Source organism: Mustela nigripes, chromosome X (genome assembly GCF_022355385.1).
Source record: "Mustela nigripes isolate SB6536 chromosome X, MUSNIG.SB6536, whole genome shotgun sequence".
NCBI lineage: Eukaryota > Metazoa > Chordata > Mammalia > Carnivora > Mustelidae > Mustela > Mustela nigripes.
In genome coordinates this window covers 25,072,180-25,087,755 of record NC_081575.1, presented here as the reverse complement: position 1 = coordinate 25,087,755, position 15,576 = coordinate 25,072,180, and the positions used below count along the sequence as shown (strand labels likewise).

The window sequence follows — 15,576 nt, the reverse complement described above, 5'->3', positions numbered from 1 at the left end:
ATATATATATATATATATATATAGATCCATCTATATATATATATAGATGGATACATATACATATATATAAGACTATATATATGAATACATATACATATAATATATATGCTCTTATTTTACCTTTGCAACAACTCTTTGAGGAAGCAGATCCTTAGAAATGTTGAGAAAGTTGGCAATCCATTAATTCAAAGTAGTGTTGATGACAATAGGACTTGTAGAGAATAAGGTGAATATGGAAGATCCAGGTAAAGCTTTCTAGAAAGTTGTTCATGAATCTGAAGCTTAGTAGGACACGGAGGAGGACTTGAAAGCTGTGTGAGTCTTTCACAATTAATGATGGTAGTTAAGATCAAGAGAATAGACAAGATCAGATAAAGTATTTGAAATGAGGGAAAGTGCCTGGAAAAGAAGGGGGTCTGAGGACAACTTTCAGGGAGACGCCAGCATTTAGGAATGAGTGGAAACATAGCAGGGAGCAAAAGGAAACTAAGAAGGAGTAGCCATAAAGATGGGAGAAAATTTGAGAGTGTTTGGTGTTCCAAAAGAAAAAGGAGGATGAATTTCAAAAAGGGAGTGGTCAACCTAGTCAAAGACCACAGACATTTCAAGTTAGAAGAAAGTTGGATTAAGAGAGGGGAGACGGTTACTAGTGGTGCCCTTAGAACACTTTCTGCAGTTTTATGGGTGGAGATTAAGGTACAGGAAATGTAGACAAGAACATTATACAGCATAGAAAAAGCTTAAAAGCTTATTCATACTGTGATGGGGAAGGAATAAGTAGAGAGGAAGAGACTGAAATAGAAAAGAGAGTGGAGAGACCATGACTGGACTGAACTTTCTGAAGAGATGGAAGAGGCTGGGATCTAAATCATATGTGAAGTTAGCTTGATTGTTGATAAGGGAAAGTTTAATGTTTATTGTGAGAAAAAGTTAGGCAGGAACTAAGCAGGAGGCTCGAGGACAGTTTGGCAACCAAGAAGTAAGAGAAGGAGCTGAGCAAAGGGCAGCTCCCTTTGCTCTACTCCATAATTGTAAACCACTCTACATGGCTTGTGGTATCCTCTGGAAATCCCCAGAAAGATCTGAGATTCAGCATCCACAAGTCACCTTTCCATACATATTCACAAACATTGTCTCATCATCCATCAGAGTACTCCAGTTTGGAATGCTGAAATCAGAAATGTCTTTCCCTCTTGTTCACAGAATCAGGTCACTCATCTTCACTATAACATCCTGCTCTTGATAGCTCCCTATTTTTCCAGAGCATCTTGGTCTGGCTTCCCTTTCTTCCTTATCCACTCAAGTATCACAGTGGTTCTCTTTCTAGTGCCCATCGCCAAACTTCCCCAATGGTTTGAGACTTACAATCCCTCATAGCTGTCAGGTTCTCCCTTTACTCATGTGTCAGGTACATAACTGAACCTATGCAGGTGTAGAAACTTTTCCCTTTTTCACTTCTAGGTTTGTGGCTGGTCTGATAGTTAAATTGACATTAGATAAGTTAATAGGAGAAAAATTTAACTTCATATGTCCTGGAGCCCCAGAAAAATATGAGACTTAAAGAAGTGCCCATACCAACCAGCTTTCATACCTTCTAAATAAAGAAACAACAAATCTGTGAGGGATTGAGGATACAAGAAGGTTTATTTTGGGAGTAGTAAATTAGTGAGTAAGAAACAAAGTTTGTTTATACAGCCTTCTCAGCCCTAAATTCCCTATTTCTGGTGATAAGGATGCCTTCTACCTTTCTGTCTCAGGAAGGGTACCTTTCACATGGGAGATTTATTTCCTCATTTCAGGGAGACAAAGGAGGATTACAATGTCCTTTTTGTTCCAGCTCTTTCTTAAGTAACTTTAATTCAAAATAATCAATATTCCAAAATGGCATATTTTGGGGTAGCATATTCTGCTCTCCTTCAGTCCTGCCTTTGAAACTTGCAAGAAATTTCACAATTCAGAAGTTGAGTTGATAGATCTCTCCATTTAACTGAGCTAGTCTTTTAGTCTTGAAAATTGGTCAGTTTAGTTAAATAACCGTGTTTCATTTCAGGAGGCAGTGCTGTAGGTATGCTCCCAAAGTTAGGCCTGTATGGTGTAAATATGTACATCAGGTATTTAATAAGAGGTATTCCTATGGAAACAAAAGGAAAACAATGGTTAATATTTGGAGTGGACTAAAAACCCAGTATGAGTCCTGAGGGCAGCCAGTCAAAAAATTTTTAGATGTCTTGCTCAAAGCATCTTGTGATGGAGTGAAGGCAGGCAAGCAGTGGAAATTCTGACAGATTTTCCTAGTTTGTACTTTGAATGTCTCTGGTGATCTTTCTGAGTGGCCCACACAGCAACAGACATGAAGACTGTCCATACATGAACTGCTGTAATTTCTCTGAAGTTTATATCTAGTTATCCAGTTTTATCTTGCATGGCTTCAGGAAAAGGGCAGTTTTAGTTCTTAGTCGTTTCAAGTCAGAAGGGAGAGAGAAAAACTAGAAATGTTATTTTGGAGAATTGTGGTGGAAGAATTCTGGATAGTCTAGTGCAATTTATAGGTAGATAACAAAACCTCAAAGACAATAAATAAGACTAGAATTGAAAGACCCCCCCCCCCGTCGTTAACTAATTAACTGCTCCTGCACCACCCCAGCCAGGGGTGCTCAGCTAGCAGGAGCTGCTGACCACCCGCAGGCACCTGCGTAACAATAAAGAACCTCTTGCTGATTGCATCCAGTGGCAGTGTTGGATTCTTGGGTAAGGGGATCCGCGGGTCTTTCAGAATCTGATATCCACAAGACTGCTATAGTTTTTACTGAAAACATTTTTTTTTTCTTGAAAGTCATCTCATTTCTATCAGAGATAAACAAAGTAAGACTAATTTGTTTGCAAGTTAAGTCTAGTCTCATTAAACTTGGCTTTAAACAATAAACTTGATTATTTTCATAAGTACAGCAAGAATATAGTGATAGACCATATAGGCTCCTTTAAGTCTGTTTCACTAGAACTTTTCATTAAAAAAATTCAGATTGAACTCTTTGAAGTCTCTTGAGCCTAGGAAACCAAGCCAAGGACACACACAACATCAGTCTTGACCTGCAATACTTACACATTTGGATTAATTCCTTTCTTATTGAGGTTCCCAAAATATCCTGATTCCTGAGCCTGCAGGAAGGAATTCTCCTTACTCATCTGGTGAGATTGTCCAGAACCTTGTAAACAAGTTACTAGACTGTTTTTCCAAGGGGCTATATTTGCTACTGAAAGTCAACCTTAGGTCCTTACGGATTTCTGGTCATATCTGGGTCTATGTACATCTTTTTCAAATATGACATTCCAGTCAAAGCCTTGGTCATATAACTAATGTTTCAATTATGTCATGTTATAAGAAGAACAGATTCTTATGGAACTCTACAAATAACTATACTACCACAAAAATAAGAATACTCGCCAGGAGTTTATGAATTCTGGTGAGATCAGGTAAGGAAAAAAATAATTGTTTTATCTTCACAAAGGTATACTTTACCAAACTGCTGGTAGTTTAAGAGAAAAGAGAAAATAGTTTCCTTAAATCTAGATAAAAAATTAAATAAGTGAAAATGTTTCAAAAATTCATTTAAATTATATAATCATCTTCATCAGTTCATTCAGTCCCAAGTAATTAAATTTTTTGTCTTGATCTTTTATTAGCATTTTAATGAAGCTGTCATGTTATTCATTAGAGTTCTGTAAATCCTTAGTTAGTGGTATGGTCTGAAAGTCATCTGAAATATGTACTTGTTAGAATCCCTTCTGTGGGTCTCCTTGAAGATGAAATACTTTTGCAGGAACATCCTTGCAAAAGCATCAGAGTTAAACAGCAACTGTGTATAAATGGTAAAGGACTTAAAAATGGCCATGATTAAAGATCTGATAAGAGTTCAGTATAATACAATTGACAAGGAAATTTGGTTATTTCTGTGACATATACTTTAATATGGAATATTAATAATTGGAATTATGACTGATAACACTACATATCAATTTTAGGAATCTTATACAATTTCTGTAACACTTACATTAATAACCTATACCCATATGAACATAACCTAAGGAGGTTAAATATCACTTCTTATTTGACAATGCTTATTTGACCATGTAATTTAACATAAACAACACTAATGTTTAACATCTCTTTCACTAGGAGGAGAGAGAACAAAACTTTGAGATGTTCCATGGACCCTCTGGAAATCTCAAAGTTTGTTCCACATTAAAATGATTTTGATGTGGGGACCAAAGGCAGAAGAAAAATTGTTAAATTTTCTTATTACCTACAGCCCATTGACTGTAATTGACTCTGTGCTTGAAACAGACTGAGTGACATTCCTCTAGAGATTCAACTGCCTTGGTGTTGACACTTTGCTAAGGGCAAAAGGCAATCATAGCCCGACCCCCACCTCCTCACTCCAGGATCTTGCAAGCCTACTTTAACATACAAACTTTCCTTTAGAAATTTCCTTTGTCTCTAAACCCCCAGGATTGACAATCAATCTTCCCCAAGCATATGGCCCACCAATATACATCTGAAGGGTTTCATGACTAAGGTTTTGTTAGATGGTAATAAATGACCTTTTAACAATAATAGCTAGCTCCCACAAGGTCCTGGAAAACTTGTTTTCAAAATTCCTTAGAGACTTACACTCTCCCTAACCCCCTCCCAACTTGAAAGTATATAATAGGTCACTGTTCATGACCCCAGTGAAGCTTTCTGCCCATGGATACTTTTGCTTTAATAAAATTAACTTTTTGCACCAAATACATCTCAAAAATTCTTTCTTGGCCATCAGCTTTGAACCCTAATGTCTTTCCTACATCAACTTCATTTAAAATTTGATTTTGGGGAAATTTGTCAAAAATATTATAAGGTTATGGAGTACCTGGGTGGCTCAGTCCATTAAGTGTCTTCCTTTGGCTTAGGTAGTGATCCCAGGGTCCTGGGATCAAGCCCTTCATCAGGCTTTGTGTTTAGCAGGGAGCCTGCTTCTCCCTCTCCCTACTCGTACTCTTTTTCTGTCAATTTCTATACAAGAAATTGTATAAGATTCCTAAAATCTTTAAAAAAATATTGAAAGATTTTAAAATACTTGATTAAATAGGATCACAGATCACTGTGGAACAATACATTTAACCAAAGTGACAATTTAAAGGCAGTTACAAAAGGTTACAGAGTTGTAAGCAAAATTTAGCTCTTCTAACATTAAGACTGAGTTTTAAACAATGAAAGACCTGATGAAGACAGCATGAAACACACTAAATTATTTTGATAAAACACAGAATCTTTGTTTTCTAATCAGATTACTTAAAAGGTTAAAAAAAAAAGTCTTTCATAATCTCTTATCAGAAGCAGATCAATAGTCAAAGAAAACTTTGTCCTTTTAGCAGAAGAAAGAATATTAAATTTTAGTTTTACATAAGCATAATTATACAATTTTTATTAAAACTTATTTTAAAGGCCCTTAAATTTATTCAATTTTAGCCCGCTTGACTACATAAGGAAAGATTTTTTTCCTTCTTCCTTTTCAACTTTCTATATCCATTTAGTTTGTTCTCTATTCTCTTCTTTGTTAATCAGAAATTACCAGATTTTCTATGTTAAACAAAATTACTATTTTTCCTTTAACAAAATACATTTCCATACCTCATACTTTTCTTAGTCAAAAACACATCCTAATTTTTTTTAAGATTTTTATTTATTTATTTGATAGACAGAGAGAGATCACAAGTAGGCAGAGAGGCAGGCAGAGAGAGAGGGGGAAGCAGGTTCCCCGATGAGCAGAGAGCCCTATGTGGGGCTCGATCCCAGGACCCTGAGATCATGACCCGAGCTGAAGGCAGAAGCCCAAACCACTTCCTTTACTATTTCTGGGAGTTTTAAGTACACTTACTAAATTAACTCATTAGTTAACTAATTATTAAATTAATTATAGTTTTTAACCCTTAGAAACTTTAATTTCTAGTAAAAGCTGAAAAGGGAGCAATTGTGAACTATCTGTTAAATCCAACATTCTTTAGGTTGGCAGATTTATGAATATATTTCATGATTTTTAGAAGCATATACTTTTTTTATATAGTACAGTTTTTCAGTGTGGCACAGAACATGTTTACTGACCAAGCCAAATATCTTTAGTTTCTCTGTAATAAGAAGCCAAAAGGGGTTAGACCTATGTTTAGTAACTAATTTTTCAGTATTTAATTTGTTTGGAAATAATCCAGTCAATGAGTTTCCATCATTTAACTTAATTTATCAAAACTTTAAGGTTTAAAGTTACCAAAGAAGATTTTGGAAACTAAGTAGACATATTATACAATCTAATTATTATTGAAAACTTTACTTATTAACTTTTATCTCATTTACATCTATTTAAATCATTTGTTTAAAGCAATCATATCTAGATTGCTCATGAAAATTTCACGAGATATTAAAGCAGCTAGCCATCATCTCAAGTTACTTTTCTAACAGAGATAACATGAACTTATTTGACAAATAAGACCAGGTGGAATAAAAGTTGTATGTCTGCCCTACATTTAATGCTGATAACTCTGAAGACATTATTTTTTAAAAATTAAACCAATATAATTAAGCTAGCTTTTATTTACTGAAGATTATTCCAAATCACGTGAACTTGAAAAACATTTCTGTTAGTTTCAAATATATTTCTGAAAGCTTAGAAGTATTTATTTTGATCAGTGTTTATTTTTCTTTAAGCCATTAAGTGGAGCCTTTAAAAAATTAATTTTGGCAATACCATCCTGGTTTAAGAAAATATCACATATACATGACATACATTTATAGACATACATAAACATACAGAGACCTTATAAATTTCATTCTAAATTTTGGTCATGAATTAGGTACAGTAATACAGAACTCACTATTTTATAAATAACAGTTGGATTCAAACTGTTTCTGTAATTGAAGTAAAATGTGTACCTGCTTTTAAAAGTCTACTTTTAAAAAGTAAAACTTTTTACTAATATTTGTGGAGAAGACTCTTAAGAATTGTATTTGTTTTTGATAAGTAATCTTAAGAAGGCTGTGAACTAGTGTTTGGGCAAAGGAGCCTTTAATGAAGTTTGTATATTAAAAAGCTTCTTTCTTCCCTTTTTTCTTTAGTCTCAGGTGATTGTGAGCAGAGTTTTATCTCCTGGGTTGTTTATATTTCAAAGACATGTTAAGATTTAGATCTTCAAGGGATAGAGCAAAAATTATGTTTTCTCTTAGGAGTTTTGTGGTATATTTCTCTACTATCAGAAGTGTAGGGTAATTATTTCTTAAAAGTAAGTTTCTATCTTTTTCTTAAGTACAGGACAGTTCTGTTTCTAAAGTCCCAATCTTTTATAATATCTACACATGTTCAGATGAAGAGAGGAGGTTTGAGGTTGTTAAATTAAGTGTACTTAGAATTATTTCTAGAACATCGTACTTCACATTCCCCCATGAGAAAGAAACTTTTCATATCCCAGCAGGAGGAAGAATTTCTCCTTGACCAGCAAAAACTGAGCCAATGAGAACTCAGCAAAACAGCCCCTTCCAGCTTCCTCTTTTCTTGTATAAAAGCAGGCTCATCTCATCTATCCTCCAGACTTGCCAATGGTTTGCCATAGTTTACTTGTCCTGAATTGCAATTTTCTGCTATTCCTGAATGCACTAAATTGGTAGTAAAATAACTAGATTTTTCGTTTTCTAAGGTCAACATTACATGGTGACTATGGTGACCAGGAAGGGACCCAAAGGAGACAAACCCATCAGAAACTAATGATCTCCGGAATCATGTGAAGTACCCACTTGAGTCCCTTATGCTCTCTGCTTCTGTGAGTCATCTTCTTCCTTTTAGTTAAGTAAGTCTCCTCTTGGATATGAACTCCTTCCTTTTGGCTGAGCTCTCTGACTTTATTCAGGATCTGTTCTTGTTTTTATGAAGGCACTGCTGTTCTTGCTGAGTACTCTTCTGTTTTCTGATCCTCTGGTTTTGAGTAATGGGATCCCCATCTGCTAAATTCTCTTAGGAGGGACCTCCTTCTATTACCCAGGCCAGTTTTATGTTCAAAAATTATGGTCCTGGATCATCTGGGTGGCACAGTCAGTTAAATGTCTGACTCTTGGTTTTGGCTCAGGTTGTAATTTCAGGATCATGAGATTGAGCCCCGAGTCAGGCTCTGTGCTTAGTGCAGAGACTGCTTAAAGTTTTCTCTCCCTCTCCTTCTACCCCTCTGCTCCACTCTTCCTCTCACTCTCTAAAATAAATAAATAAATCTTTAAAAAAAAAACACAAACAAACCCTATGGTCCCTGCTCATGTGCAATTTTTACTACTTGGACCAATTTAACCAAAAATAATTTAGAATTCCAATGGCTATCATGGGATGTTTTCGATCTCCCCGATCTTTTTTTTTTTTTCTTAGAACCATTGCTCTAAAATGAAAAAATTGAATGGAACCCCTATTTCAATTTGTATCTTGAGGCTTCCAAGTGTATTGAGGACTCTGAAATCACCTCTTTTGCTAAGATCCTAATGCTAAGCCCCTAATTTCCCATGTCCCCTTGACTAAAGCTGAACTATAAGCCATAGACAAAGATTTTCCTGGAATTATTGATGTTCTCCATAGATTTGCCAAGGAATTTGATATAGTCATTCAGACTTACCAAACACGTTCCTTAGATTTGTTCCAGCTACTTCACATGCATGTTGGTGAAGGCCAAGCCCAACGCTGGATGAAAACAGCTAATTGGGATGATCCTGAACAAATCTCTAGAATTTTAAATGAGAGACCAAACCCATTGCCTTTTTATATGATCAAGTAAAAGGAATACCAGTAAGATCTTTGATTTCCAGATCTAACAAATAGAAGCCCCTAAACAAAACCAAACCCCTCCTGGCCTCTGCCACTCTTGCAAAAACCAAGATGCTGTAGGAAAGATTGTTCCAAATGTAAGCATCCTATGTGTGTTTAGCCCTTTAACCACCCTTTCCGATACCCTTCAAACACCCAGCTATACAGTTCTGAGGAACTACAGGGCTTTTCCCAATCATTCCTCTTACCAGGCTTAGAGAATTCTTATGAACTTATGAACTTCTTATGAACTGGAGCTACACTTTTGGTGCTTGACCCTATTGTTATTAAATAGCTCCTTATGTCAAAGTACTGAAACAATTCAAAGAGAGGGGATCTTTAATAAATACAAAAAGGTTTCTATCTATAAACTTATTCCCTTTTCTTCTTAGTTCCTCCACCCTTATTCATGTATTAGGCTGAGATTCTTTAGGGAAATATCATGCTGGAATTTTTCTCCTGAAAGGGTGAGATGATTCTAGAGTTTGATAGCAACCAAAATAGTCAACTAAGTAAATCAGATGACATTGCAATATCTTTTATTTGCTCCATCAGATTTTTTCTGTGATTGAGTTCTCTGTGGATAAGGTCAGTTAATAATTCTTTACTTGGGAAGGAAAGCAGTGTGCCTAGACAGTAATGGCCCAGGGTTTTACTAAAAATCCTCCCTACTACCAAATCTTAAAAGTGGATTTAAATGATATAAAGTTAGCTGGAAGCTTTACTTTATTATAATATGTAGACGACTTGCTTCTCTCCTCCCCTTCTCAGGCCTCTTTGCAGGAAGGCAACATCTACCTGTTAAAACTTCTAACCTTAAAGGGACAAAAGTCTCCAAAGAGAAACTGCAATTTGCTCAGACTCAGGTTGGATATTTGCGGGACCTGATATTCAGAACAAGGGCTGTATTTAAATCCAAATAAGCTTCATGGCATCCTGAACATCCCCAAACTGAGTGCTAATTAGGTTTTCTCAGGCTAGCTGGCTACTGTCAAAATTGGATTTCAAACTCTCTTTTTCTCACTGTAATAATCTTAACCCTTCCACTTGTCTTCCCTTCTCTATAGCAATACCCATCATGCCTTTGACTCTGACAGATCACCTCCTATCCATGTTAACTTATGGAAAACTGCTTTGTATAACATTAACTCTCCATGGTTTACTGATGGTTCTTATTTAAAAGGTGAAAATGATAAATATGATGCTGGGTATGCTATTGAAACTCCTTTTGAAGTCACTGAAGCAACACTTTTGCCCTAGGCTAAACTGGCCCAACAGACTGAATTGTATACTCTTAAAAAAAAAAATTCTTTTCAGTGTTCCAGAATCCATTGTTAACGCACCACACCCAGTGCTCCATGCAGTACATGCCCTCCATAATAACCACCACCAGGCTCGCCCAACCTCCTACCCCCCTCCCCTCCAAAACCCTCAGTTTGTTTCTCAGAGTCCACAGTCTTTCGTGGTTTGTCTCCTTCTCCAATTTCCCCCAACTCACTTCTCTCCATCTCCCAATGTCCTCCGTGTTATTCCTTATGATCCACAAGTAAGTGAAACCATATGATAATTGACTCTCTCTGCTTCATTTATTTCTCTCAGCATAATCTCCTTCAGTACTGTCCATGTTGATAGAAAAGTTGGGTATTCACCCTTTCTAATGGAGGCATAATACTCCATTGTATATATGGACCGTATCTTCTTTAACCATTCGTCCTTTGAAGGGCATCTTGGTTCTTTCCACAGTTTGGCGACCATGGCCATTGCTGCTATAAACATTGGGGTACAGATGGCCCTTCTTTTCACTACATCTGTATCTTTGGGGTAAATACCCAGGAGTGCAATTGTAGGGTCATAGGGAAGCTCTATTTTTAATTTCTTAAGGAATCTCCACACTGTTCTCCAAAGTGGCTGCACCAACTTGCATTCCCACCAATAGTGTAAGAGGGTTCCCTTTTCTCCACATCCTCTCCAACACACGTTGTTTCCTGTCTTGTTAATTTTGGCCATTCTAACTGGTGTAAGGTGGTATCTCAATGTGGTTTTGATTTGAATCTCCCTGATGGCTAGTGATGATGAACATTTTTTCATGTCTCTGACAGCCATTTGTATGTCTTCATTGGAGAAGTGTCTGTTCATATCTTCTGCCCATTTTTTGACGTGATTATCTGTTTTGTGTGTGTTGAGTTTGAGCAGATCTTTATAGATCTTGGATATCAGCCCATTGTCTGTATTGTCATTTGAGAATATCTTCTCCCATTCTTGATTAGGCCCGCATTTTTAAAAAATATTTTATTTATTTATTTGATAGAGAGAGACACAGCGAGAAAAGGAACACAAGCAGGGTAAGCGGGAGAGGGAGAAGCAGACTTCCCACCTAGCAGGGAGCCCGATGTGGGGCTCAATCCCAGGACCCTGGGATCATGACCTGAGCTGAAGGCAGACGCTTAATGACTGAGCCACCCAGGTGCCCCTTAGGCCCGCATTTTAGCCAAAGGCCAAACTGTAAATATTTATACTAACAGTAGGTAAGTTGGAATAGCTTTTGACTTTAAAATGTTACGGAAACAGTAAGGCTTTCTTACTTCCAGCAGGGATAAAATTAACAATGGCCTTTATATACAGATATTATTAGATGTCATATTCTTGCAGGCACTTTGTCCAGTATCAAGTTCCTTGGACATTCCAAACTTGATTCCCTGGAGGCTAATGGAAACCACCAGGGTGATTATTTCTGCAAAGTATTTTGCTCTCAAAGGAAGAAACAACTAAACCTCTGCTTTAGGCCAAAGTGATGTTCCCTCAAATAATAATCCAGAAAAATAGACTAGAGATGTCCAACAGTTGGCTGCAGAAAAGGGTAAAACAATATTGGAAATCTACTAAATGTTGGTTCAATAAAAAAGGAATTCTGGTTTTAGTCAAATAATAATCCGGTGCTGCCAGAGACTCTAAAATTTCCATTACTACATATGCAATGAATCATTAGTCTACTGATAAAAACCTTTATAAGCCAATACTAGTGACTAAATATTAATAAGATCACAGACTGCCTACTTTGCTTATCTCACCTGCCCGAAATATAATTCAGAAAAAGCAGTCTACAACTGCTCCTGGACCCTTCAAATTGCCCAATGGACCACTCAAGTTTTGGAAGATGGATTTTATTTAGCTTCCCCTATCTCATGGATATAAACATGTCTTGGTAATGGTTTGTATGTTTTCTTACTGGACTGCTAGTTTTGTGGCTAAAATTCTACTAGAAAAGATCACCCCTACCTGGGAAATCCTCTCAAACTCCATAGTGGCCAGGGAACTCACTTTAACAGGTCTGTGATGTTTGACCAGTGTTACAACACTTCTACTGTGCTTACTGCCTTCAATCCTCAGAGTTAACTGAAAGCACTAGTAGCATTATTGGGCAAAATTTGTAGAGAATCTTCAAATATCCCAACCAACAGCACTGCCATTAGTGGTTCTAAATTTCAGGTCAACCCCTTTTGGAATTCATTAACTCTCACACGATGGCCAGTGTCCTTGCTCCTGCTTCTTTTGATCCAGGAATGGTAAAAGGAGATAAGCTTAAATATTGCAAAGGCCTAATTGCTTCTGTTGGGAATCACCATGCTTTAGTAGAGCAATCTTTCCACAGTGTACTCTGCAGAGACAAAGACCTTAAACATAATACCTTGCAGCCCAGGAATTTCATCTATTAGAAAAGACATGTCCAGAAAGACTCTCTTCAACCCTGTTGGAAAGACCCATATCAGGTACTGTTAACCAACCCTGTGCTGCCAAACTCCAAAGAATAGACCCTTGTATCCATGTGTCACATCTACAGAAAGCACCAAAACCTGACTAGATCTGCACTCCAACTGCTGATGTGAATATAAAGATTTCTAGGAATTGAAGCTGATGACAGCTGAAGGAGACCACTTTCCCAAGATGATTGGACCAGACCTGTATACCTTTTTCTCACTGTTGATTCTTACCTTATTTCATTTCTTTCTTTCTTGGCTCAATCTACTGCAAAATAGGAATATCTTTCTTTTTATTAATTTTTAAATTTTTATCCACATATAATGTATTATTAGCCCCAGGGGTACAGATCTGTGAATCGCCAGGTTTACACACTTCACAGCACTTACCATAGCACATAAATTCCCCAATGTCCATAACCTAACCACCCTCTCCCTAACCCCCTCTCCCAAACAACCCTCAGTTTGTTTTGTGAGATTGAGAGTCTCTAATGGTTTGTCTCCTTCCCGATCCCATCTTGTTTCATTTTTTCCTTCCCTACCCCCAAGCCCCCCACTTTGCCTCTCAACTAAAAGAGAAATATCTTTCTGACCATTGACTGTCACCAGAAATCCAATCTGTTCTTTCCTATTGAAATGTGATTTGTTCCCTGCATCCAAGGGAAATACAAATGAGCCCAATTACAGAGCTCTGGAGAGGATGGGGAGTTGTAAGGGACAGGGCAAAGTGAATTGTACCACCCATCTTTGTGTTTCTGTTAAATTCACTTCCTGCCTTTCAGCATTTACATGAGTAACATGTATACCCTAGACCTGGAAACCAGGCCAGAGTGCTTGTAGTAAATCTTGTAGGGAAAGGGAGGTTTAAACAGGCAGCTAGATGTTTAAGGGATTTTCTGGGGAACATGGAGGAGTTTTAGGAGCTAAGGGAATTTGCTGAGAAGACAGGGCTAGATTTTATTATTTTATGTTTTAGGTTTTTATTTAAATTCCAGTTAGTTAACATACACTGTAATATTAGTTTCAGGTGTACAATTTAGTGACACAGCTGGATTTTAAAAAGAGGAATTTATATTGGATGTGGACTTTAATTTTTGTTCTAATTTCTATTCTTTAATCTTATTAAGGGAGTCTCTAAGGCTAGCAATTATACTCCTCTGTATCCACTTTATAATTTGGTGTTTCCATAGGTACAACAAAGCAGTTGTTTAGGATGACAGCTCTTTAATTATTTTTCAAATATTGAAGTTTTTCTAATTCAAAGGATTTATTGTCTGGCATTGACAAGCAGGATCTTATATTAATTTCAATAGAGACTCAAACCAAAAAGACTTTTTATAGCTTAATCATGAACATAAGAGGCATCCCAAAAGAGAGTGCAAAAGATGCAGTGTTCACAAGATCCAGAGAGCTCAATCCCAGAATTAGCCTAAGAAAACAAAACATTTGTTGTCACCAGTAGTAAGAATGGTGTAGTGAAAATGATGTCTCCAGTTTCTCATGAGAATGAGATGCCTCCAATCACAGACCCACTAATCTGTGCCACTGAGCAGGTGCTATTAGAATTATACTTTGGGGAGCCTGGGTGGCTCAGTGGGTTAAGCCTCTGCCTTCTGTTCAGATCATGTTTCAGGGTCCTGGGATCGAGCCCCACATTGGGCTCTCTGCTCAGCAGGGAGCCTGCTTCTTCCTTTCTCTCTACCTGCCTCTCTGCCTACTTGTGATCTCTGTCTGTCAAATAAATAAATTTAAAAAAAATAATTATACTTTTTCAGCACTAACAAGACAACAGTGGTTTAGACAACAAAGGCCCTTTATGAACTGGGATACCTCATGGCAAACTCCCCTGAGAGCTGGCACAGTTGGACAAAGAGAATGTTGCCTGAGAGTTCATATGTTGGATTCCCAGCCCATTTGGCTGGCTACCAGATGCAAGCCAGTAATTGTACTTTCTGGCTGGCAGAGACCAGAGGGAATATTCTTATTGGTCACAAGGCCATATGCTCAGGACAGAACAAGATGAAAAGAAAACCTCATCTGGCTTTTACATAAAGGACCCACAGCCAAGTTTGTCTAAACAGATGCCAGTCTGGTGAGAACCGTGAACTCATCAGTTTGTGAAGTATTCTACCCTATTGTTTCCCTCCTTATGACAAATGACACAAAGGACAGAGACCAAAGAAAACAATGCCCATCTCTGGGAGGAAAGAGATCAATAGAAAACAAGAACACTGGGGGCGCCTGGGTAGCTCAGTCAGTTAGGTGTCTGCCTTTGGCTCACGTCATGATCTTAGGGTCCTGAGATTGAGCCCCACATTGGGCTCTCTGCTCAGCAGGGAACCTGCTTCTCCCTCTCCTGCTGCCTGGACCTCCCCCTGCTTGTGCTCTGTCAAATAAATAAATAAATAAATAAATAAATAAAATATTAAAAAATAAGAAAACAAGAGTACTGATAATAAATATTTACCGGAGTCACTATATCCAAGGAACTTGATCACACAAATATATTCTGCAAAATTAAATTTAGAAAAAGAAAAGGACCCTCTCTTTCACTTCTGCCAGACCCCATGAGATTCAGGAGACTGATGTGGTAAGAATTATTACCTTCTGTGTTCTCTTTTCAGATCCCAGGATCTCTCAGGTGCAGCAGCCCCAGAATGAGTAATGTCCAGGTAGCGGAGGGTCGTAGGCCAGGGGCCAAAACTGCAGAAGTGGGAATGAGGAACTTTTCCTTTCTTCCCTTCTAGGTTCTTTGGCTGGGCTAATAATTAAATAAATATGAGACAATTTATAGGAGAAAAACAAATTTAATTTCATACATATAAGAACTCCATATAAATATGACTCAAAAAAAGGTGACCAAAGCAGGCAGCTTTTTTTTTTTTTTAAAGATTTTATTTGACAGAGAGAGAGAGACATCACAAGTAGGCAGAGAGGCAGACAGAGAGAGAGGAGGAAGC

The 15,576-nt window shown here is 37.4% G+C and overlaps 1 pseudogene; it reads right to left on the bottom strand.

The window, feature by feature from the left end:
• Positions 1-15,576, bottom strand: part of LOC132007006 (large ribosomal subunit protein eL18-like) — a 74,818-nt pseudogene that overhangs the window by 57,752 nt on the left and 1,490 nt on the right.